Source organism: Oncorhynchus mykiss, chromosome 23 (assembly GCF_057628025.1).
Source record: "Oncorhynchus mykiss isolate SJ-2025 chromosome 23, ASM5762802v1, whole genome shotgun sequence".
Lineage (NCBI taxonomy): Eukaryota > Metazoa > Chordata > Actinopteri > Salmoniformes > Salmonidae > Oncorhynchus > Oncorhynchus mykiss.
Window position 1 is genome coordinate 40,432,816 of NC_143044.1, and position 26,279 is coordinate 40,459,094.

At 44.9% G+C, this 26,279-nt stretch overlaps 1 long non-coding RNA gene across 1 annotated transcript; it reads right to left on the reverse strand.

Annotated features, from left to right (window-relative positions):
• Window positions 1-8,861: 8,861 nt before the first annotated feature.
• On the reverse strand, window positions 8,862-15,070 carry LOC149972600 (uncharacterized). Its single transcript, XR_016491216.1, has 2 exons — window positions 14,988-15,070; window positions 8,862-14,685 (listed from the first exon to the last, which is right to left on the reverse strand). It is a non-coding gene; the product is annotated as an uncharacterized LOC149972600 (long non-coding RNA).
• Window positions 15,071-26,279: the final 11,209 nt, after the last annotated feature.

A 26,279-nucleotide genomic window follows, 5' to 3' on the forward strand; every position in this document is an offset into this window, starting at 1 on the left:
GCCTTTTCAAAGTCTGCTATGAATAGCAGACCTGATTTCCCAGATTGTTCAGTGTTCTACTGTTTCCAGTACTTGCCTTATATTATTTTCAATGTATCGTCCATGTAAAAAAACCTGTCTGATTAGAATGAATAATGTACGACAATACCTTTTCAATTCTATGCGCGATACATTTTGCTATCATTTTTGCATCACAACACTGTGATGGCGCCTCCAATTAAAAAAATGAAGTGGATCTTTATATTTTCGACTTGTATCCTGTTTCAGTGATAATGAAATCAGACCTTCTTGTTGAGTGTCTGATAATCTATTGTAATGGACATTTGAATGTTTTTGCTTTTCTTATAACTAATTTCTGTGTTCTATTCATGTACTGTTCTATAAACCAATATCTGTGTTCGTGCAAGTAGCTGACTGAACAAATCCTCACTATCAGTAGCTGCAATTTGGTGGTAAGCCCAGAGAATGTGGCAGTACGCCCAGACCTTGTTTTGAGAACGAAAGATATCTCAGTTTCAAGGTCTCAGCTTAGAGAGAAGAAGCCTTGTGAGGTATTGGTCTGTCACATGTTATGAACCAGTATTGTTTGGTCACATGCATGAAACAAAACGCTAATGATTAATTAATTGTGCTAAATCATGCAAATATAACTTGTCTGTGTATAGCCGTATACAAGACAACTGCTGGGAGTGCCCAAGCAGAGCTCCTGATTGACATGTGTACTATGGTGCATTGAGTTGGTTGGAACTCTCCAACACTGACAAGTAAACAATTATTAATTTAAGATTGACTTCGAATGTCCCTGTGTAAGAATTTCCACAACACTACCATTTACATAGGAGTAGTTAAAACATGCTAATAACGGTTCTCTGAGAAAATATTTAAAGGTTTGGTATACATCAACTGGTATGCTATCCAGCCCGAGGTTTCCTGGACTTTAAGGCTTTAATTGCATCAAGAAGTTCCTCTGTAATTTGGCATTCACGTGAGTCTTTCTGTACAGCTCTTCATTTTACATTATTAATAGAAAAAAATACATACAATTAGCTTCGGTTAGAGGAGATGTAGGAGACCAAAGTGGAAACATATGCTTAAAGTACTTTGCTTCCTCTTTCAAAATATGAATTGGTGAATCATGGGTGGCTCATGGGTGACTCTGTAAATTTCAGTAAAATCTTTTTGGTAGCATTTCTATGCTGAAGATGAAAAAATAATTTGTTGCATTTTTCCCCATATTCCATCCAGTTAGCTTTATTTTTTATCATATATTACACTTGATCTTTCTTGAATAAGTTCCTCCAGTTCTTTTAGTATTTTTTTCTAACTCATTTTGAGCCTCTAATCCAGAGAAACGCATGTCAAAAATGTTATAAATTGATTTTCATTTTAATGAGGGAAATAAGTATTTGAACCCCTCGCAATCAGAAAGATTTCTGGCTCCCAGGTGTCTTTTATACAGGTAACGAGCTGAGATTAGGAGCGCACTCTTAAAGGGAGTGCTCCTAATCTCAGTTTGTTACCTGTATAAAAGACACCTGTCCACAGAAGCAATCAATCAATCAGATTCCAAACTCTCCACCATGGCCAAGACCAAAGAGCTCTCCAAGGATGTCAGGGACAAGATTGTAGACCTACACAAGGCTGGAATGGGCTACAAGACCATCGCCAAGCAGCTTGGTGAGAAGGTGACAACAGTTGGTGCGATTATTCGCAAATGGAAGAAACACAAAAGAACTGTCAATCCCCCTCGGCCTGGGGCTCCATGCAAGATCTCACCTCGTGGAGTTGTAATGATCATGAGAACGGTGAGGAATCAGCCCAAAACTACACGGGAGGATCTTGTGAATGATCAAAAGGCAGCTGGGACCATAGTCACCAAGAAAACAATTGGTAACACACTACGCCGTGAAGGACTGAAATCCTGCAGCGCCCGCAAGGTCCCCCTGCTCAAGAAAGCATACAGTGGGGCGAAAAAGTATTTAGTCGGCCACCAATTGTGCAAGTTCTCCCACTTAAAAAGATGAGAGAGGCCTGTAATTTTCATCACAGGTACACTTCAACTATGACAGACAAAATGAGGAAAAGAATTCCAGAAAATCACATTGTAGGATTTTTTATTTATTTATTTGCAAATTATGGTGGAAAATAAGTATTTGGTCACCTACAAACAAGCAAGATTTCTGGCTCTCACAGCTCGTCAAATCCTTCCCTCAGCCAGTGCATTGAAAATGGTTTGTGGATGGGTATTCCAGCATGACAATGACCCAAAACACATGGCCAATTCAACAAAGGAGTGGCTCAAGAAGAAGCACATTAAGGTCCTGGAGTCTAGCCAGTCTCCAGACCTTAATCACATAGAAAATCTGTGGAGGGAGCTGAAGGTTCCAGTTGCCAAACATCAGCCTCGAAACCTTAATGACTTGGAGAAGATCTGCAAAGAGGAGTGGGACAAAATCCCTCCTAAGATGTGTGCAAACCTGATGGCCAACTACAAGAAACGTCTGACCTCTGTGATTGCCAACAAGGGTTTTGCCACCAAGTAAAAAGTCATGTTTTGCAGAGGGGTCAAATACTTATTTCCCTCTTAAAATGCAAATCAATTTATAACATTTTTGACATGCATTTTTCTGGATTTCTTTGTTTTTATTCTGCATCTCACTGTTCAAATAAACCTACCATTAAAATTATAGACTGATCATTTCTTTGTCAGTGGGCAAACGTACAAAATCAGCAGGGGATCAAATACTTTTTTCCCTCACTGTATCTGTTCTGTTAGTCCTTCCATTTCCTTTGTTAATATGGACTATTTTGACCAAAATTGCCTTTGCTCTAGAGATGAGTACTGAATTGCATGGCTTCTAAAGGCACATTTAAAAGTGTCCCATGCAGTAAGTGGATTTGCTGTACCTATGTTATGTCAGAAAAATGCAGTTACAAATTCCTCTGTCCTAGTTAAAAACAAGTTATCATCCAATGGCCTTTTAATTTCCAATATCCTCGCCACGTGGAAATTCAGTACGAGTAATGTATATGCCAATTATGTGATGGTTTCATACCCTACATTATTCATCTCATATGTATATGTATATACTGTACTCCATATCATCTACTGCATCTTTATGTAATACATGTATCACTAGCCACTTTAACTATGCCACTTTGTTTACATACTCATCTCATATGTATATACTGCACTCAATACCATCTACTGTATCTTGCCTATGCCGCTCTGTACCATCACTCATTCATATATCTTTATGTACATATTCTTTATCCCCTTACACTTGTGTCTGTAAGGTAGTAGTTTTGGAATTGTTAGCTAGATTACTTGTTGGTTATTACTGCATTGTCAGAACTAGAAGCACAAGCATTTCGCTACACTCGCATTAACATCTGCTAACCATGTGACAAATAAAATTTGATTTGATTTGGTCCAACCGCATTCTATCCCCTATCAACACTTTTAAACTTTTGGTGCCAATGAGAATGACATAAGAAAGTAGTCAAGGCGACTAGCTTGATTGAGCCTTCGCCATGTATATCTCACTAGGTCAGGATATTTAAGCCTCCATATATCCACTAGTTCCAACATATCCATGACATTCATGATTTCTTTAAGAGCATGAGGGTGATAGTTTGTAGTGTGATTTCCTTTACGGTCCATTGAGGTATTTAAAACAGTATTATAATCTCCCACCATAATAATAGAGTGTTGTACTGCTTGTAGGGTAGATACATTATTATAGATATTTTCAAAGAAGCGGGGATCATCATTATTTGGTCCGTAAAAGTTAATAAGCCATATCTGTTTATGATCCAATAACATATTTAAAATCATCCATCTACCTTGCTGATCTGTTTGGACAATTTGCACATTTGGATCACAATTGCTGTTAATTAATATCATCACTCCTTTTGAGTTTCTTTGTCAATGGGAGAAGTATATTTCACTCCCCAGTCCTTTTTCTACACAACTTCATCTAAAACTGTTGAATAAGTTTCCTGTAAACAATAGATATTATATTCCTTATCTTTGAGCCAGGTAAATATTGTTCTTCTGTTCTTATTATCTGCTAAGCCATTACAATTATAACTGGATATACGTACTTATTTCACCATTTACCATAATGAGATGCAAGTTTGAAATCTATTTACCATAATATACTGTATGTTTGTAAATGTACCATTAAAAAGTACCACAGTGATTGAGTGTACCATTATATTTTGCATTGCTACTAAGTAACCCTCCATTGATCACCCGCTAAAGCCCTTCCCCATCCCTAGTTGGGTTGTCATCCCAGTGACTGGCAGAACACCCCGGTCCTCCCAGATCCCTAGCCCCTTAAATTGAAATTGAATTGGTGCGGGGGCTGGAGCGTGGGTGGATCGGTGCGGGGGCTGGATTGGTGCGGGGGCTGGAGCGTGGGCTGGAGCGGTGCGGGGGCTGGAGCGGGGGCTGGAGCGGTGCGAGGGCTGGGGCGTAGGTGGATCGGTGCGGGGGCTGGTGCGTGGGTGGATCGGTGCGGGGGCTGTGCGGGGGCTGGAGCGTAGGTGGATCGGTGCGGGGGCTGGAGCGTGGGTGGATCGGGGCGGGGGCTGGAGCGTGGGTGGATCGGTGCAGGGGCTGGAGCGTAGGTGGACCGGTGCGGGGGCTGGAGCGTAGGTGGATCGGTGCGGGGGCTGGAGCGTGGGTGGATCGGGGCGGGGGCTGGAGCGTGGGTGGATCGGTGCGGGGGCTGGAGCGTGGGTGGATCGGTGCGGGGGCTGGATTGGTGCGGGGGCTGGAGCGTAGGTGGATCGGTGCGGGGGCTGTATCGTGGGAGCGGTGGCAGGCAGGCAGGACCACAGCTGGAGCAGGTTAAGAATCAGACCTGTTTCTACTTCAACTTTGGGCCAATAGGCTCCTCCTTGGTAAACGGAAAACACTTCAAGGTGTCACCGGATACTTTGGGTAAAAGTTGCCCTCAGGCACAGATCTAGGATCCGCTTAACTCTGCCTATGTCTTAACCTTAACCATTAGGGGTGAAATGGGAAAAATGACACCAGATCATTATCTATGGGTAAGTTAAGACCCATAGAGACATGGCATCAGCCTTGCAAATAAACACATGGTCATGTGAGCTCTCTAGAGTTGTAGAGAGAGAGCCTGCGCTGGAAAAGGACCATATGCAAACACACACAGAGTTCTGTTCAACCATGAACTTTACTTGCCCTAGTTTTTTAGCCGTCAGGTCAGTTTAGAACGGTATAGAACACACGCAGAAACAGTCAAGGAATGGACATACGGAAACACTGGGCCTCCCGCCATCAGAACATGTGAGCCCATGATATGTGGCTGTGTGGATGGATAGACAGACAGAGGGCATAGGAGAGAGTCTGATAGGACCACAGTTAAGAAGCTCGCCAGGGCAAAAGCCCACATTTCTGAAGCCCTTGTACAGACCAGTACAGCCCAGTACAGGATGGTCAAGCTGACAGCTTCCCTTTATTGAGGCTATTGTTATTTTCCCCGTTTACTTCTTCACATTATCCATGTACCGCATAAGAGAGTATTACAGTATTACAGTAGAAGATGGTGAGGCCACAAACAGAGACATCTGTTAAAGGCCATGCGAGGCATTCTGCCCTCTCTGCCATCCCTCCATCCATCTATCGTTCCTCTCCAGGGTTTAAGCTCTTTTTATTGCAGCTGCTGATGCAGCCTGCGGGACAGAGACAATGAATGCATTGTCACCCTCCCTCCATCTGCTGATGCAGTTGCTTGTTGTCTACCCTTCCACTGTCCCTCTCTCTCTCACACTCTCTCCGCTCCTTCATTAAAAACCCTCTTCTTCTTTTATCTTCCTATCTCCTCAAATCTGCAATAGCATCACGAGGAAGGGCATGGCTGGGGTACGTCATGTGATTGATAGCGATGGCCACCCCGCAGCCGTTGCCCGCTGAGAGAAGAAAAGGAAGTTTGTGTCCGAAACTGTTTCAGATCCAGCTGTGGGGTGAGAGGTCAACACAAACGCTGATCCAATCGGTTCGTCCCGACAAAGAGCCAACTCTCTCCATCTCTCTCTTCTTTTCCAACTTTCCTTTCCTCTTTCATTTCTGCTCCATCTGATCTGTCTCCATCTCTCTGAAGCCCGGGGCAGATTTCCAGATAGCGCCAGTCGACCCGGGCATCACCTCAGCAGTCCCGCCACAACATGGTCCCGAGACTGGGAAATGTAGTGTTCTTAGAACTCTGAACAGTTCTTAGAATATTACATTTAAAAAACTATTTGAAAAAGAAACAATTCAAGACTTTTCGAAGAAGGGAATTAAAATACAGAATCTCTAATATCATTCTCTCTTACCCTTTCGATGACCCTGAACATCAGCATAGGCTTTCCATAAAGCTATACCTAAAAACGTTCATGTGACATGTATTTTGATTTTACATGAGCTGCTGCATTAAAAACAGCCATCCCATAATTCCATCCCACTGCTCGTCTCCTACTTCCATGTTCCTCTGTCGTGCCCGGCAACAGGTGGCCTCTTCCTCAGATTCATTTTTTACATCAGTCGTATCGTAGTGGAGTGTATTCCTGACGTGAAACGGAGGGGTGATATTTCATAGATTGGGTTTATGGGCCTCCGGGAACATTGAGTTATACGGGACAGCGAGTAAGTCCACTAAAAGAGGAGGGGGAGAAACACACACACACTTATACCTCTAAACAACCTGACTGAGTTAGCTGCTGATAAAATGTTAGTACCCATGGTAATGTTGCCATGCTGCTTGTCCTAGGGTAATGGCACTGAACCCCCCACGCAGCCTCTACCCCCCAACACCCCTGCTGACCACCTACCACCTATAGTCCCCCACAAGCTCCTTTTACCCCCTTAACCCCTAGTCCTCTGTACCCATGACCCCATCCCTCCACTGTCCCTGCTGCCTTTCCATTCCACAGGAGACTGAATATGGAGCACTGTGTGTGTGTGTGTGTGTGTGTGTGTGTGTGTGTGTGTGTGTGTGTGTGTTTTTTGTCCCAAAGGAAAGATTTGCTTAATTCCACCAGACCCACTAAGGTTTAGGAGTGAGGACGGGGTAGCATTTAATCACATAACAGATCTGCCTCAGCAACAGCTGATGTTGATCCTGTTGCCATCTTCTTCTGACATCACCAACCAAACCAAAACATACCAACATGCCATCTAAATCCACATCAGATCAGCAGCGATGTCACTGTCAGTGAGAATCTACTCAATAGTATACATGTGAGTGGCTCAGCAGCAGGCTAGTGTCAAATTATTATCTCCTTTTAGAGAGTTAATTCAGGATAAAAGTAGATTTACATCCAGACAAAAGGCACATGGACCATCCATCTCAACACTGAGGGGAAGGGGAAGGGGAAATGGGGTGAGGGGGGAGTGTATATACGGACGATGTGTGTGTGTTTGTGGGGGGAAGAGGTGTCACAGTGTGTGTGATGGGTGTGTGAGTGTGATGGGAGGGGGAAATGTTTGTTTGCGTGTGTGTGTGTGTGTGTGTGTGTGTGTGTGTGTGTGTGTGTGTGTGTGCGTGTGCGTGCGTGTGTGTGCTTGAGCGTATATGGGGACGGTGTGTGAATGTGCGGGGCTGAGGGGGTTGAACCGTCCTCTTGCAGATAAATCTGTTGCCCTCAGGGGTGCATTTACATAGGTGAGGACTGACTGTTCAGCAACCCTACAGGGATTTATCTGAAATAGCACCACCTACCCCTGACCCCTGACCCCCAATCCAGCTCCTATAGCACTGCACTGAAAAAACTGCTTTTCTAAGGGTGGACTAGACTATTTAACTTACAGTGCTGTGTGTGTGTGTGTGTGTGTGTGTGTGTGTGTGTGTGTGTGTGTGTGTGTGTGTGTGTGTGTGTGTGTGTGTGTGTGTGTGTGTGAGAGAGAGAGAGAGAATGTGTGCATAAACTCTTACCACATTCCATACAAGTAAGCGCACACACACAAGATGAGACACACAGATTTTCATATATCCACTGCTTCAACACAGCATGACTTAGCTGCTGTTAGGGTTCTAGCTCCAGTTGAGTTGTAAAAGTATTCTGTTCACATCTACAACAACTGTCTATCTGAGGGCTGCAGAAGAACACTGAACAGCTGCTAATGCTCTGATACTATGGGAGTGTGAAGATATATATATTTTCCAATTGAACATTCATTTAACTAGGCAAGTCAGTTAAGAACATATTTTTACTTACAATGACGGTTTACCATGGCCAAACCCAGACGACGCTGGGCCACCCTATGGGACTCACGGCTAGCTGTGATACAGCCTGGATTCAAACCAGGGACTGTAGTGATGCCTCTTGCACTGAGATGCAGTGCCTTAGACTGATGCGCCACTCGGGAAATCAAGTGCAATGGGAGGGGAAATGTTTGTTTGTGTGTGTGTTTAGTTAGGGGGAGCTATACTTTTCTTTTTTTATGGTGGATATTGTCTGTCCTAAGGCCAATGCTGAATCATAACGAAACATCTGAATTCATCATGGATTACAGGCTAAAGGTTTTCTATAAAGTATTATATAATCCATACATGGATTGGATAATAATACAGTAACAGGGAGAATTAACATTAAGCCAGCTGCCACCTCAACTCTTCTCTCCTCGCGTGAATATGCAGATCCTCCTTTAATCCACGCGCCCTCATGCGGGATTTCGTAGCAACGATTACAGACCCTACACAGCTCAGCTCTCTGCGTACCGGGGCTCCCTCCAGCTATCAACGCGGGCTTCCCCTCCCCCTCTTTTCGTCCTCTACGGCTCGGTTGAGAGAAGGGGAGGGGGAGATCCCCTTCTTCGAGTCTCTGCCCTGACAGCCCAGATGCTGTGCAGTCTGCGAGAACACTCGCACAGAGGTAATGGCGGTGTTTCGATATGGATAGGGCTACACCGCGAAGAGAGAGGTAAAGCACACAGCTGGACCGGGACAGGATGGATCAGCGCAGCGAGGGAGGATCTCGTTTATCCAAAGAGGGCATATGGTTCTTCCGTATGGGAGAACTTAGGGCAAAGGACAGTCGTCTTGCGGAAAACTGCTCTATTTCCAGAGAGGGGGGATGGGGACATTGGACACGGAACCATCGATGCCCAAAATCAACCAATTTTTACTTAGAAAGACGGAAGAAAGCCAACCCGTTTAGTCGGGTAACGTGTGTTTTCCTTAGGAACATGCGAAGCTACCGGGAAATACCAGGGATGGTTTCATATTCGAATTATACAACAACACGGGAACGCAGCCTATGCGCGCGACACAACCCCACGCCCCCAACAGGGCGCGAGATTCAAACACACTTTTGCATAATGTGTTTTATTTGTATTCTTGAGCTGCATTGGTGCTCTCTCCTCATGCTACATACAGTCTGACAGCTTGGAATGAGTTTAAATCGGGAAATTGAACAATTGCGCTTTATCTATCTACTTCGCGTTGACATGTAGGCTAGAGGAGTTGCAAATAAATTGTGACGCTTTATGGGAAATATTTTTTTAAATAACAAGCGAAGCTGCAAAGGATTGATTTTAACAAGGAAAGGTGGGCTATTATATTATTCATTTATTGTTCAAATGCAGATTGCAGAGCTAATTCATTAATCAGAATGTATTTTGTTTTTTATAATTTGCATAGTCTGCAGAATATGAAATGCATGAAATGATTTTGAAAAATGAATTTAGCATGAAAAAGCTAATATAACTGCTAGAATTAGTTTGAAAATGTAGGTATTGTAATGCATATATTACTATAATATGGACAATTTGAGAAATCTTACCAGGCTACCTAAGAAAAAAGTTGAAACTATCTTAAACCGAGAATATTTAAATGATGTGCATGTTAGTATCATTTAACATGACAATGAATGTTGTTTAGGACGCGTTTCTATTCCATTTAAAATAAATAATAATTATACGTTGTGTTATTGCATTAGATTTTTTTAATTCGATTTATTTCAGTATATACATTTAATTATATTTTAAAGATCAGACTTAGTATAATACTAACCATGATATACTAAGATATTTCGAATTGTTGTGAAAGTGCCCTTTCACTCCTGTAGGAGACATTGGTGCATTGAAGGCGTAACAGCCACAGCAATAAAAACCTTAAAATCGATCAGACGGGCGGGGTGGCGCGCCTCATTTCGCCATGTTGAAATCCTTTGTGTGTAGCCTTCATAGATAATACAATCAACTATATTTGGTTATACATTAAGCATAGTGTGACCCTCCAAATGGTTATTGGAGGATAACACGTTTAGAAGGTTTTATTTCAGACTTAACAGATGTGTTTTATTTTACAATGTGTTTATAGATAAGACGACTTCAATTTCACTTCACAAACTAATTTCTCATCATATTTTTTCAATGTGTGAGTGTTATTCAGTATAATTCAAAACCATGACTAAGTTGCCAACACTGCATGCACATTAATTTGATTAATATTGAAAAGTCGTTGACACTGCATTATTTGATAAGCCTACAATTTATTCTGCATTACAATCAAGCCTATATATGATCTAAGAATAAACCATTTTAGAAAAAGTATTTCTTTCTTAATTTTCCCATGTTTAAAAATACGCCATTGTTGTCAAATTGCCACTAGAATATTTCATCCTAATGTAGTCTGCAAAAGTTGGCTACAAAAGGCAGCTTTCAACTACAATTCTAAATGGTCTTGTTAGTACAAACAGGACTTCGTGTAAACACATTGCAAAACCAAAGCCACGTTATACCGTTCAAAATGGATACAAATCGTTGTTATAAATGTAGCCTATTATAATGATCATGATAATAATAATACCGTCTTGTTTCAAAACTATCTTCTCCCATATCGTTTTACCACATACTACGGTTTGAGTAGTTGGTTTCATATTGACCTAAACAGAATTCCACCTTCCACACTACCATTCACAGAATCAAATGTGTGTTTATTGTCGATTATGAACGACATATACACACACAAGTCTGCATTGTGTGGTGTGCGTTTGATTTACCACAACTGAGCATTGAGACAAATTAGAAATCGCTCTAGCTCTTTTTTTGTGAGATTGTTTGAACGTAAAGTTTTGGAGGAATGTAATGGAGGCTCAAGCAGAGGCCGGTGCACGGTTGTTATGAAGTTAATTCGAAGTGACTGCGGCGGGAGGGAGAGGGGCTTTTGACTATGGACTGATGACGCGATAATAGTTGTAATAATAACACCGAAGACCGGGCCCAACCTTAAATATATTAGGAGGAGAATATCAACATTTTCACATCTACCTCGTTAGAGTTAACATTGTTAGTATTATATGAAGAAAAAAAACACTAGAAGAGATTACTTAAAAACAATATCTACAGAATCTCAATGTCGGCTATAGTCCAAACCCTGAACATCTTTAAAAAACAGACCTCTTTAGCATGCAATAACCACCTATCTACAAGTGTGTATATATATATATATATACTGTATATATACTGTATATATTCCTATAATGTATATAAAACGTAGGCCTATAGTAAATCTAGTACATCACACATTAATGAATTTCATTAGACAAATATGACATGTATTAGTTCTGAGGATCAACAAACAACATAAAAACAATATTACACATATGAAACACAAATGCATACACCAACAGGGTATATATCTTCAACACTATGAGTATGACCTATTTTTACTCCATTTATAGATTGCAAATCCAACAACATAAGATAGTTCGAACTCTCACCGTAGATCCACATTGTGCAAAACACAAAAGTGTCTGGCTCCATGAACTTGAGATATGCCTCGAGAAATGTGTTCTGCAGTAACATTTTGTTTTGAGCAATGGAATACATATATTTAGATTACTCAAATAATTCCAAAATGCAAATTTTAGAAAATATTTTGGCGTGTGTAAAGATAAAAAAAATTGTATTCAAGAATAGTCTAAATCAACACTAGGCCACTCTGAGGGGGGAGAGCAATTATAGCCATGATACTTGCAGAATCATGTAATGCGGTCGGGCTCTAATCAACAAATTCGACATAGGTAGGAAGCTATAGCCTATAAAACCACGGCATGTAACTTGCAGTAATATACTGCATATAGGCATATACAATGTCTCTGAACAACCACATTTGTTTCATGAGAAGCACCCGTGCGAAGAAAACATTTGAAATCAGAAGTAAGGTCTTTTCAGACTCCGTAGGGGTATGGGTTATGTCCTTTGAGGGCCCGCGTTCCAAACGCCCATTTTGTACGCTGGCCCTTGATATGCACGTACGATTTGTAAACTGAAAGCTTCTTGAATATGAAAGAAATCCAGCACTCTTAAAACATGATTTGTGCGCCAGCAGAGGGGTAGGCCAAGAGAGCGCGTTATTTTACACAGCTTGGGGAATTCTCCACGAATAGGCCTATGAGCTGCTTATATGGGCGTTATACTAGCATTGCTACCATTTCGCCTGATTACAACTAACTGCACCATGTTTTGTATTACGAACAAACTTTCCACAAGAGGTTGTGTGATTTACAATAGTGGAGACTGGAGATAGTGTGGGCCGTAGAGGAAAGCAGCAGCCACGTCGAATAGGCAATATATTTCAGTTTAGATCATTAAGTTGCCGTATTTGCATAGATAAATCATTACTGTCTCAGCTAGGCTACAATACGTCCACTACTCTGCCTCGGGGATACATCTGCATCAGAATTGTTACATTTCTCGATGTTGATTGAGTGTCATTTTCAAAATGATAGGCCTATACATTTTACTTGTGCAAGACAGGACAGAATTACCCGTGCTCAAAGATACAAGATAACGTCCTTCCCTCGCTACTAGTTGATTGTTTGGTGGGCAGCAAGGCAGAATAGCTACCTGCCTGCAGCGGGGGAAGGGGGCCTCCAACGCGGCGGGGGCTTCTCTCGCCACCCCGCTGAGTTGGGACGGGCGGAGAGTGAATCCCCAATCCCCACCCTATAGGCATACGGCGCCCAGCTAAGACATACAATACAACGTCAATTAAATGCAGTCTCTGCTGCGATTTACTGCAATGAATGATAAATTGTAGTCGTTCTCACACCCTATAGGATCCTTTAAATGGAAATAATAGGCAACATCGTAATGTAAAATATGCATAGGCTACATTTACCACATTTAGTCTCGCTGGTAAACCATCTCTCGCTTTTGTTGCAAATTCCAGTCTAAATAACCAGGTTTGTTTCAAGGCGTCAGTGTTTAAGGTCAAATTGTTTTATTGCTAGATTGATAGTTATTAAAGAGCACAGACGTTGCAAAATAAAAATGTAGGCTATCTAGTTACACATTTGTGAATGACAAAATCATTTCGTAGCTGTCGACCGTGAAATGAGAACAGGGAAAATATGGTTGAGCGTTAAACAGTGTAAACAATAATTACAAACAGAAGGGAAAGGACGAGGCCTGACAAGCAGGGCTTCTTTCCCAGGCCTTAGAGCTGAACGAGTGTGAGAGAGAGCGACAGGGCTACCTTCAAGACCTCAGGTATTTTAGAAGTAGGCCTACATACGATATAAACTCATACTTATCTAATGGAATAACTTCAGCTAAACCTTCGTTAATGGAACAGAGGGTTTCATCATTCTGGCCTCAATATTGTAAACTATGGATTTCCCAAGCTGTTGCAAGTTTCGGCTTCCATGGATCCAACCAAGCACTTTCAATAGCCGTTTGTTCTATGTGGATATACAAATGAGGGCTATTCATTTGCAGATGCACGGTGATATGTTCACACAGAAGCCTTCCACAATTTCTTCGTGCGTGTAGAAAAACATAATGTGATAAAACAAGAAAATCGATTCAATGTTTCTCTCCTTCAGACTTTAATTTTGCAGACACATTCATGTTAACAGGGCGAGACGAGGCGTGTTAAGAACTGGGAATAAATATTATTGAGGTAGCTAGAATATAGGCCTATTGTGCACGTGCATCAGAAGCATATCTGGGGGTTCTATTTTATTTACAATTCAGATTTGGCTTGGTTTCAATGGGTCAAATGTATTTAGAGTTTCAAAGTAAGATTCCTATTAATAAATACAAGTATCTAACATCTCACCAATAGCCTTCCACCTTTTATAGAATTTACATTTCTTAAATTAACAATGTTGAATTTGGAATATGTACAAATTGAAGCCCCTGTCAGTGTCAACGGCCTTTGTGATTTTTTATTTTTTAAATGTAGATTTTTGAATCTGTAATTGTTTGCTATGGAGCAAACAATATAACATCTTAATTGTATGATGTTTCCAAATTACATAATGAAACGAAGCACATATTTTACTATAATATGACAGGGACAGGTAGGTTTTTTGAATTTAATGATTGCCTGAACAAGTATATAGGATTCCCTATGTAAACTGTAAATGAGATTCAATTTATTTAGGCTATGTCAAGTCTTTTGTTAGACATGCACGTCTGTACATGCCTCCTCTTCCCTATCTCTTTCTTTCTTTTCATTCCCTCTTTCTCTTCTTCCCCACCTCTCAGCGATGTGGGCCCTGGAGGAGAGGCGTTTTATACCTCTTGAATGTCTCCTGTTCCTCTCCTCCACCCTCTATCCTGTTTTAATCCAACTACAAATGTTTTGACAGCAATAAAAAATCATTTAAAAAAGATCAGCACATGCAAATCCTTTGTTACTGATCCTTCAGCTCTCTCCCAACCTCCCTCTATCTCTCACTCTCTCTCTCTCTCACTCGCTATCTCCCTCCCTCTATCTCTCACTCTAGCTCTCTCCCTCCCTCTCTCCCAACCTCCCTCTATCTCTCACTCTCTCTCACTCTAGCTCGCTCTCTCCCTCCCTCTATCTCTCACTCTAGCTCTCTCCCTCCCTCTATCTCTCACTCTAGCTCGCTATCTCCCTCCCTCTATCTCTCAATCTAGCTCTCTCCCTCCCTCTCTCCCACCCTCCCTCTATCTCTCACTCTAGCTCGCTCTCTCCCTCTCTCCCTCCCTCTCTCCCAACCTCCCTCTATCTCTCACTCTATCTCTCACTCTAGCTCGCTATCTCCCTCCCTCTATCTCTCACTCTAGCTCGCTCTCTCCCTCTCTCCCTCCCTCTCTCCCACCCTCCCTCTATCTCTCACTCTAGCTCGCTCTCTCCCACCCTCCTTCTATCTCTCACTCTAGCTCGCTCTCTCCCTCTCTCCCACCCTCCCTCTATCTCTCACTCTAGCTCGCTCTCTCCCACCCTCCTTCTATCTCTCACTCTAGCTCGCTCTCTCCCTCTCTCCCACCCTCCCTCTATCTCTCACTCTAGCTCGCTCTCTCCCTCCCTCTCTCCCACCCTCCCTCTATCTCTCACTCTAGCTCGCTCTCTCCCTCCCTCTCTCCCTATATCTCTCACTCTAGCTCGCTCTCTCCCTCCCTCTCTCCCACCCTCCCTCTATCTCACACTCTAGCTTGCTCTCTCTCCTCTCTTTCTCTATATTGGGTGTAGGGAGAAGAGCAGTGATGCTTATTTAATTGGTTGTGGACCTCCCAGAGTTTCAGTATTTCCAATTATCAACAAATTCTATGCTAAACTATTCTAATGTATGGTTTGTATTGAAAAGCAGTAGAGTCTCATGTTATTTTGTGTTATTCTATTGTGGTACAATGTAATGTACAATGTAATTGTAATAGCAATAATAAAGAGATTAAATCACATTAGGCCTTGTACTTGTTGCACCCTCCCCTAACACACACACAGCTATACACCATTACACCACCAGATGGCAGTGTGAGAGGTTAAGGTCATGGGGAGATTCTAGTGACCACACACGTACCTACCTACCTACCTACCTACCCCATCCCCAAGTCAGGTAGCACCAGACTCCAGCCTCAAGGCAGGGAGCACCAGACCCCAGCCCCAAGGCAGAGAGCACCAGATCCCAGCCCCAAGACAGGGAGCACCAGACCCCAGCCCCAAGGCAGGGAGCACCAGACCCCAGCCATAAGGCAGGCAGCACCAGATCCCAGCCCCAAGGCAGGGAGCACCAGATCCCAGCCCCAAGGCAATTAGTACCAGATCCCAGCCCCAAGGCAGGGAGTACCAGACCCCAGCCCCAAGGTAGGGAGCACCAGACCCCAGCCTTAAGGCAGGGAGCACCAGACCCCAGACTTAAGGCAGGGAGCACCAGATCCCAGCCCCAAGGCAGGGAGCACCAGACCCCAGCCTTAAGGCAAGGAGCACCAGATCCCAGCCCCAAGGCAGGGAGCACCAGATCCCAGCCCCAAGGCAATGAGTACCAGATCCCAGCCCCAAGGCAGGGAGCACCAGATTCCAGCCCCAAGGCAGGGAGCACCAGACCCCAGCCCCAAGGCAGGGAGCACATGACCCTAGCCCCAAGGCAGGGAGCACCAGACCCCAGCCATAAGGCAGGTAGCACCAGATCCCAGCCCCAAGGCAGGGAGCACCAGATCCCAGCCCCAAGGCAATGAGTACCAGATCCCAGCCCCAAGGCAGGGAGCACCAGACCCCAGCCCCAAGGCAGGGAGCACCAGACCCCAGCCTTAAGGCAGGGAGCACCAGACCCCAGACTTAAGGCAGGGAGCACCAGATCCCAGCCCCAAGCAGTGCAGGCTAGGGCCGAGACTGACAAGCCAGAGGGCCACTGGGGCAGACGACGGGGGGAGTTGTGTGGCTTTCAGAGGAAGGACGGAAACAGGGGAGGTAAACAGGGTCAGGGGAGGGGAGGGATTGCTGGGTTAAGAGTGCATGAGGGGGAGAGAGAAGAAGTGAAGAGAAAAGTGAGAATGGGGGAGAGAAAATAAGATGCATAATGGTGGGGAGATTGAAAGAGGGGGAGAGAAAGAGAGAAGGGAGAGAGGGTGAGGGTGAGGGAATGGTAGTTAGTCTCTCCTAACGTGTGGATCCGGTGTGGGATAGTTCATTTATCATCCTCACATGTTGGGTATTTACTTTGTCAATGATAGGGAGTGGAGACTCCGTGCCACTACAGAGAGAATGAATGTGTGTGTGTGCATATGTTTTGTGAGTATGTAGAGGGGGAGGGGTATGGTCTGGCTCTAACAGACACACAAACATTCTAGTTCGAGTTGCGTCTTCTTTTATTCAGGTTGTACAGTCAGTGTGGCTAGCTCTCTGGGATCCTATCTCACCCGCCCCCCTCCCCATCAAAACTACCCCCCCCCCCCCTAGCTACATTGTCTGGGTCGAGACAGGATGCTTGTTGCTGGCCTTCTGTCTTTGTATGCTGAGTGCTTGACCATGGGATGTTTTTTTTTAAATACACAGACAATCAATATAAAGAAAAATCCCTACCTCCTGTCTGTTATTGTCACTATTTTAAAAAGTTGACCTTCTAAATTTCTCCTTTTTTTCTTCAGATTTAATGCTTTATTCACTTCATTTGAATCCCATGGCACAAATGCAAACATTTAATTTCATGGCATTTGGCATAGAAAAATGTAGCATTGAGAAGTTTATTGTGAGATGCTTTTTATGACCCCTTTATATATACTCTTTTTCTCTAGTTTGACGTCAATAAAACATTCTGAAAAGGATAAGCTTGTCATCATACTTTAACGATTTTTCTAATATACTTAACAACTTGTCTAGCTGATGCAACAAAGTATCACATATGGCTTCATTAAAATCCATACAGAAAGACTTCTAATTCTCTGACAGAAACAGTGATGCCAAACAGTCATCTCCATCAAATCAGCCTTTTATTGTAAATCAGTGTCATTTTACCTCCAACAATTTGTGCAGTTTGCGGTTGTGGGTTGTTTAAGATCAATCTTCCCTATGAAGCCGGACATTTAATACAGTCCTAATTAGTATTGATGTTTGTAACTTCACAGATACTGTTAGCGAGGGTTGAGGAGTAGGGGGGAGGAGTGTGTCAGTAGAGAGCGGGAACAATGGCTAAACCAGATGTTTAGATGGGGGAGGTTGTGTGTGTGGGTGAGGGAGGTGGAGGGTATCAGTGGAGTGTCACTGGGTCGAAACGACCCCTCCCGCAGCTGATAAGCATGGCATATGCCACCCCTCTCCCTCTCTGTACCTCTCCCCTTCCATACCTGCCGATGAAATGAATAACGAGAAACACTCACACAAGTGGTTGTTTAGCCTATGTGCAGGAACCTCAACCGGCCTCCTACTCCTACTCTCTCACACACATATGCTCACATGAGTACACACACACACTAACACTCACAAAAACACACACACTCAATGATATAATGTGGAGGTCCCTAACTAATCAAACTGAAAGAGTCCCACCCCTACTCTCTGTGGTGCAGTCACATACACACGCACACGCACACGCACACACCAATATGACATCATAGTAGAAGATCACACTGCTGCAGCCCCAGCCCTCTCCGGGAGGTGATTCTTTGTTTGCAATGACATCAGCCTGAGAGAGTGTGTGTGTGTGTATGTGTGTCAGAGAGAGTTCAGGGTGAGGTCAGGTGACATAACAGATGACTCGGTTGGGATCTCAAACAATCCAGCGCTGCCATGACAAACAGAGGGGGTTCTCGAGTGGGGGCTCCCGAGTGGGGGCTCCCGAGTGGGGGCTCCCGAGTGGTGGCTCCCGAGTGGGGGCTCCCGAGTGGGGGCTCCCGAGTGGGGGCAGCAGTCTAAGGCACTGCACCTCAGTGCTGGAGACATCACTACAGACCCTGGTTCGATTCCAGACTGAAGGTTAATTAAAAAAGACTATGCAAGAGGTGGGAATGGGATGAGAAACTGGAATGTAGGGAGATTAAGTTTCTTAAACTATGGTGTGGGACCTGAGCATGTGAGAGGTGGGTCGCGAGTTATGAGTAAACCTTTAGAATCACACACTATTTCTACTTAATTTGGGTCGTTAGAGGACAGTATATTTCTCATTTGGGTCTCGAGCTGAAAAACGTAGGAACCTTAAGAAAAACGTAGATACTGATCTCCCACAGTTTCTCCTACCCCAAGCTTAAACTTAAACATTACTGTGAAAACATGAAACTGACCTTAAATCAGAATCTATGGGCAACCTCACTCTATCCTCCAATGATTTCTCCTTCTGGCTGAGAGACTGAAAGGATGCTTTGGGACACCCCCTACTGGTAAAGACACCAAACGACATGTTGATGAGTGAAGGAGGAGGCAGAGGAGTATGGATAGAGTGAGTGTGAACAATATCATGTTCTATTGGTGACAAATGGATATTCGTAAAAGTGCTTTGAAAGCAGCATAACAAAAGCAGCATTCGGAAAGTATTCAGACCCCTTCCCTTTTCACACATTTTGTTACATTACAGCCTTATTCTTTTCCTCATCCATCTACACACAATACCCCAACTTGATTGGAGTGTACCTGTGATAAATTGAATTGATTGGACATGATTTGGAAAGGCAAACAGCTGTTTGGTCCCACTGTTAGTGCATGTCAGAGAAAAAACCAAGCCATGAGGTCGAAGGAATTGTCCGTAGAGCTCAGAGACAGGATTGTGTTAAAGCACATATCTAGGTAAGGGTACCACAACATTTCTGCAGCATTGAAGGTCCCCAAGAACACAGTGGCCTCCTTTATTCATAAATGGAAGAAGTTTGGAACCACCAAGACTCTTCCTAGAGCTGGCCGCCCGGCCAAACTGAGCAATCGGGAGAGAAGGGCCTTGATCAGGGAGGTGACCAAGAACCCGATGGTCACTCTGACAGAACTCCAAAGTTCCTCTGTGGAGAAGGGAGAACCTTCCAGAAGGACAAACATCTCTGCAGCACTCCACCAATCAGGTCTTTTTGGTAGAGTGGCCTGACGGAAGGCACTCTTCAATAAATGGCACATGACAGCCCACTTGGAGTTTGCCAAGAGGCACCTAAAGGGCTCTCAGACAATGAGAAACAAGATTCTCTGGTCAGATGAAACCAAGATTGAACACTTTGGCCTGAATGCCATGCCAGGAAACCTGGCACCATCCCTACAGTGAAGCATGGTGGAGGCAGCATCATGCTGTGGGGAGGTTTTTCAGTGGCAGGGACTGGGAGACTATTGAGACTTTTGAGGGAAAGATGAATGGAGCCAAGTACAGAGAGATCCTTGATGAAAAGTGTTCAGGACCTCAGACTGGGGTAAAGGTTCACCTTTCAACAGGACAACGACCCTAAGCACACAGCCAAGACAACGCAGGAGTGGCTTCGGGACAAGTCTCTGAATGTCCTTGAGTGGCCCAGCCAGAGCCCATACTTGAACCCGATCGAACATCTCTGGAGAGACCTGAAAATAGCTGTGCAGCAACGCTCCCCATCCGACCTAACAGAGCTTTAGAGGATCAGCTGAGAATAATGGGAGAAACTCCCCAAATACAGGTGTGCCAACCTTGTAGCATGGGGGTGTGTCAAGGGGAGGGGTGGGGGTTTGTCAAGGGGAGGGGTGGGGGTGGACTGGGAGAGGAGGGGGTGTGTCAAGGGGAGGGGTATGTCAAGGAGAGGAGTGGGGTGTGTCAAGGTGAGGGGTGGGGATGGATGGGGAGGTTGGGGTTGTGTCAAGGGGAGGTTGGGGTGTGTCAAGGGGGGGTAGGGGGTGTGTAAAGGGGATGAGTGGGGATGGACGGGTAGGGTTGGGTTGGGGCCGTGTCAAGGGGAGGTTGGGGGTGTGTCAAGGTGACGGGTGGTGGTGTGTCTAGGGGAGGGGAGGGGATCGACGGGGAGGGGAGGGGATGTGTCAAGGGGAGGGGTGGGGATGGACTGGGAGGGGAGGGGGTGTGTCAAGGGGAGGGGTGGTCGTGTGTCTAGGGGAGGGGAGGGGGTGTGTCAACGGGAGGTTGGAGGGTGTCAATGGGAGGGGGTGAGTCAAGGGGAGGGGTGAGGATGGATGGGGAGGGTTGGGAGTGTGTCAAAGGGAACGGGTGTGTCAAGGGGAGGGTTAGGGGTGTGTCAAAGGGAGCGGGTGTGTCAAGGGAGGGGTGGATGGGGAGGGTTGGGAGTGTGTCAAGGGGAGGGTTAGGGGTGTGTCAAGGGGAGGGAGTGTGTCAAGGGGAGGGTCATATCAGCGAACTGTAACACCTGTAGTGTATGCTGTACTGTAATTGGTCATAACATGTAGAGGCACACACACACACAGAGGCATGAACATGCAAACACAGACACAAACACACACACACATGCACGAACATGCAAACACACACACACGCACATACACACAGGGACACACACACACGCACGCACATACACACAGAGACACACACAGACAAACGCACACACACGCACAAACACACACACACACAGACATGCACAGAGGCAAACATCTGTCAGGGATTTGTACAGTGAGATGATACCCGATAATAAATAATGCCAACATTTGGAACTGATTTTGGTTCCCGTCTATCTGACCCCAAATAGGGTCAGAGGTGTGTGTGTCTGTATGTGTGTGTAGTTTGAGAATTCTGTGAAGCATATAACTATGGCAGGGGACGGGGATGGGGGTGGGTTGATGGACAGTTGTGTGTGTGTGTGTGTGTGTGTGTGTGTTCGTCAGCGTGTGTGTCAGTGAGTGACTTGATGAGAAATGAGGATGATCTTTAAGTGGCAGAATGAGGGAGAGGGCTCCTAATACATCATGCTACTACCCGAGAGGCAGGGGTCACACAGGACTACATAAGGCTACATAGAGATGCACATAATGTTACATAGATTTAAATAGAATAACCCATAACTACATAGAATTTTGTATTTAATACTTGTTGAGGAGTGACACACAGACAGAGAGAAAGAAAGAGTGAGAGAAAGAGAGAGAGAAAGAGAGGCAGAGAGAGAGAGATAGAGAAAGAGAGAGAGAAAGAGAGTGTGAGAGAGAGAAGGAGAGAGGGACAGAGAGAGAGAGAGATAGAGACAGAGAAAGAGAGTGCGAGAGAGAGAAGGAGAGAGGGACACAGAGAGAGAGAGAGATAGAGACAGAGAAAGAGAGAGAGAGAATGAGAGAGAGACAGAGATATATAAAGAGAAAGAGAGAGAGAGAGAGAGAGAGAGAGAGAGATAGATAGAGAGAAAAGGATTGAGAGATGGAGAGAGAGGAGAGAGAGAACGAGAGAGAGAGAGAGAGAAAAGGAGAGAGAGATGGAGAGAGAGAACAAGAGTGACAGAGAGAGTGAGATATAGCGAATGAGAGAGAGAGAGAGAGAGAGAGAGGTAACTTCCACAAAGCTGTGAACGATCTGAGAGACAAGGCAAGAAGGGCATTCTATGCCATCAAAAGGAACATAAATTTCAACATACCAATTAAGATCAGGCTAAAAATACTTGAATCAGTCATAGAGCCCATTGCCCTTTATGGTTGTGAGGTCTGGGATCCGCTCAACAACCAAGACTTCACAAAATGGGACAAACACCAAATTGAGACTCTGCATGCAGAATTCTGCAAAAATATCCTCAGTGTACAACGTAGAACACCAACTAATGCATGCATAGCAGAATTAAGCCGATACCCACTAATTATCAAAATCCAGAAAAGAGCCGTTAAATTCTACAACCACCTAAAAGGAAGCGATTCCAAAACCTTCCATAACAAAGCCATCACCTACAGAGAGATGAACCTGGAGAAGAGTCCCCTAAGCAAGCTGGTCCTGGGGCTCTGTTCACAAACACAAACACACCCCACAGAGCCCCAGGACAACAGCACAATTAAACCCAACCAAATCACGAGAAAACAAAAAGAGAATTACTTGACACATTGGAAAGAATTAACAAAAAAACAGAGCAAACTAGAATGCTATTTGGCCCTACACAGAGAGTACACAGCGGCAGAATACCTGACCACTGTGACTGACCCAAACTTAAGGAAAGCTTTGACTATGTACAGACTCAGTGAGCATAGCCTTGCTATTGAGAAAGGCCGCCGTAGGCAGACATGGCTCTCAAGAGAAGACAGGCTATGTGCTCACTGCCCACAAAATGAGGTGGAAACTGAGCTGCACTTCCTAACCTCCTTCCCAATGTATCACCATATTAGAGAGACATATTTCCCTCAGATTACACAGATCCACAAAGAATTTGAAAACAAATCCAATTTTGATAAACTCCCATATCTACTGGGTGAAATTCCACAGTGTGCCATCACAGCAGCAAGATTTGTGACCTGTTGCCACAAGAAAACCAGTGAAGAACAAACACCATTGTAAATACAACCCATATTTATGCTTATTTATTTTCCCTTGTGTACTTTAATAATTTGTACATTGTTACAACACTGTATTTTTATATATATAATATGACATTTGTAATGTCTTTATTGTTTTGTAACTTCTGTATGTGTAATGTTTACTCTTAATATCTATTGTTTATTTCACTTTGGTCTATTATCTACCTCACTTGCTTTGGCAATGTTAACACATGTTTCCCATGCCAATAAAGCCCCTTGAATTGAATTGAATTGGATTGAGACAGAGAGATATATATAGAGAGAGAAAGAGAGAGAGAAAACGAGAAAGAGAGAAATAGAGACAGAGAGAGCGAAAGAGAGAGAGAGAGAAAGAGAAAGGAGAGAGCGAGATGGAGAGAGAGAGAGAGAGAGAAAAACAGAGAGAAGGAGTCCTTGGCAGAGGCTAAATGTGGAAAAGTAAAGCCACCTTGTTTCTCTTCTGTTCAGAAAGAGAAGCGGAAGATGTAATCACAAAGGAAACCCGTGTCTTTTCTTCTTAAACCACAGTGGTACTGCTCTCCCCTTCTCCCCCCTCTCCCTCCCTTTCTCCCCTTCTCCCTCCCTCCCTCTCTCCCTTCCTTTCTCCGCTGTCTTTTCTTCTTAAACCACAGTGGTACTGCTCTCCCCTTCTCCCCCCTCTCCCTCCCTTTCTCCGCTGTCTTTTCTTCTTAAACCACAGTGGTACTGCTCTCCCCTTCTCCCCCCTCTCCCTTCCTTTCTCCGCTGTCTTTTCTTCTTAAACCACAGTGGTACTGCTCTCCCCTTCTCCCCCCTCTCCCTTCCTTTCTCCGCTGTCTTTTCTTCTTAAACCACAGTGGTACTGCTCTCCCCTTCTCCCCCCTCTCCCTTCCTTTCTCCGCTGTCTTTTCTTCTTAAACCACAGTGGTACTGCTCTCCCCTTCTCCCCCCTCTCCCTCCCTTTCTCCGCTGTCTTTTCTTCTTAAACCACAGTGGTACTGCTCTCCCCTTCTCCCCCCTCTCCCTTCCTTTCTCCGCTGTCTTTTCTTCTTAAACCACAGTGGTACTGCTCTCCCCTTCTCCCCCCTCTCCCTTCCTTTCTCCGCTGTCTTTTCTTCTTAAACCACAGTGGTACTGCTCTCCCCTTCTCCCCCCTCTCCCTTCCTTTCTCCGCTGTCTTTTCTTCTTAAACCACAGTGGTACTGCTCTCCCCTTCTCCCCCCTCTCCCTTCCTTTCTCCCCTTCTCCCTCCCTCCCTCTCTCCCTTCCTTCCTTTCTCCGCTGTCTTTTCTTCTTAAACCACAGTGGTACTGCTCTCCCCTTCTCCCCCCTCTCCCTTCCTTTCTCCGCTGTCTTTTCTTCTTAAACCACAGTGGTACTGCTCTCCCCTTCTCCCCCCTCTCCCTTCCTTTCTCCGCTGTCTTTTCTTCTTAAACCACAGTGGTACTGCTCTCCCCTTCTCCCCCCTCTCCCTCCCTTTCTCCGCTGTCTTTTCTTCTTAAACCACAGTGGTACTGCTCTCCCCTTCTCCCCCCTCTCCCTCCCTTTCTCCCCTTCTCCCTCCCTCCCTCCCTCTCTCCCTTCCTTTCTCCGCTGTCTTTTCTTCTTAAACCACAGTGGTACTGCTCTCCCCTTCTCCCCCCTCTCCCTTCCTTTCTCCGCTGTCTTTTCTTCTTAAACCACAGTGGTACTGCTCTCCCCTTCTCCCCCCTCTCCCTTCCTTTCTCCGCTGTCTTTTCTTCTTAAACCACAGTGGTACTGCTCTCCCCTTCTCCCCCCTCTCCCTCCCTTTCTCCGCTGTCTTTTCTTCTTAAACCACAGTGGTACTGCTCTCCCCTTCTCCCCCCTCTCCCTCCCTTTCTCCGCTGTCTTTTCTTCTTAAACCACAGTGGTACTGCTCTCCCCTTCTCCCCCCTCTCCCTCCCTTTCTCCGCTGTCTTTTCTTCTTAAACCACAGTGGTACTGCTCTCCTCTTCTCCCCCCTCTCCCTTCCTTTCTCCGCTGTCTTTTCTTCTTAAACCACAGTGGTACTGCTCTCCCCTTCTCCCCCCTCTCCCTTCCTTTCTCCGCTGTCTTTTCTTCTTAAACCACAGTGGTACTGCTCTCCCCTTCTCCCCCCTCTCCCTCCCTTTCTCCGCTGTCTTTTCTTCTTAAACCACAGTGGTACTGCTCTCCCCTTCTCCCCCCTCTCCCTCCCTTTCTCCGCTGTCTTTTCTTCTTAAACCACAGTGGTACTGCTCTCCCCTTCTCCCCCCTCTCCCTCCCTTTCTCCGCTGTCTTTTCTTCTTAAACCACAGTGGTACTGCTCTCCCCTTCTCCCCCCTCTCCCTCCCTTTCTCCGCTGTCTTTTCTTCTTAAACCACAGTGGTACTGCTCTCCCCTTCTCCCCCCTCTCCCTCCCTTTCTCCGCTGTCTTTTCTTCTTAAACCACAGTGGTACTACTCTCCCCTTCTCCCCCCTCTCCCTCCCTTTCTCCGCTGTCTTTTCTTCTTAAACCACAGTGGTACTGCTCTCCCCTTCTCCCCCCTCTCCCTCCCTTTCTCCCCTTCTCCCTCCCTCCCTCTCTCCCTTCCTTTCTCCGCTGTCTCTTTTCTCTCTCTGACTTAAAATCCCCCTTTACCCAGTTGATGTTTCTCAAACGTGTAGGACGCAGATCAATCAGGTCCTCCGAGAGAGAATTACACAGCTGAATTTGGATGAGGGAAGAAGAAAGCAATACGAGACTAGAACTGAGCATGGGAGAAGAGGGGAGTGGTGATGGATCATCTGGACTGTAAAGTGTTTAGTGTGGCCAGGGTTGGAGAGGACAAACATTTATGGAGTGCTGAGTACACATACAAAACACAAATATGTTAAGGGCAGGAACCAAGAGCACACACATTCAGAGTTAAGCATACACATGTTAAGGTTATCTTTATTGCACAATTTCTACACTCTTAGAAAAAAAGGTGCTATCAATAACCAAAAGGGGTTCTTTGGCTGTTCCCATAGGAGAACCCTTTGAAGAACCCCTTTTGGCTCCAGGTAGAACCCTTTTGATTCCAGGTAGAACACTTTTGGATTCCAGGTAGAACGCTTTTCAATAGAGGGTTCTATATGGAACCCAAAAGAGTTCTACCTGGAACCAAAAAAGGTTCTCCTATGGGGACCACCACAGAACCCTTTTGGAACCCT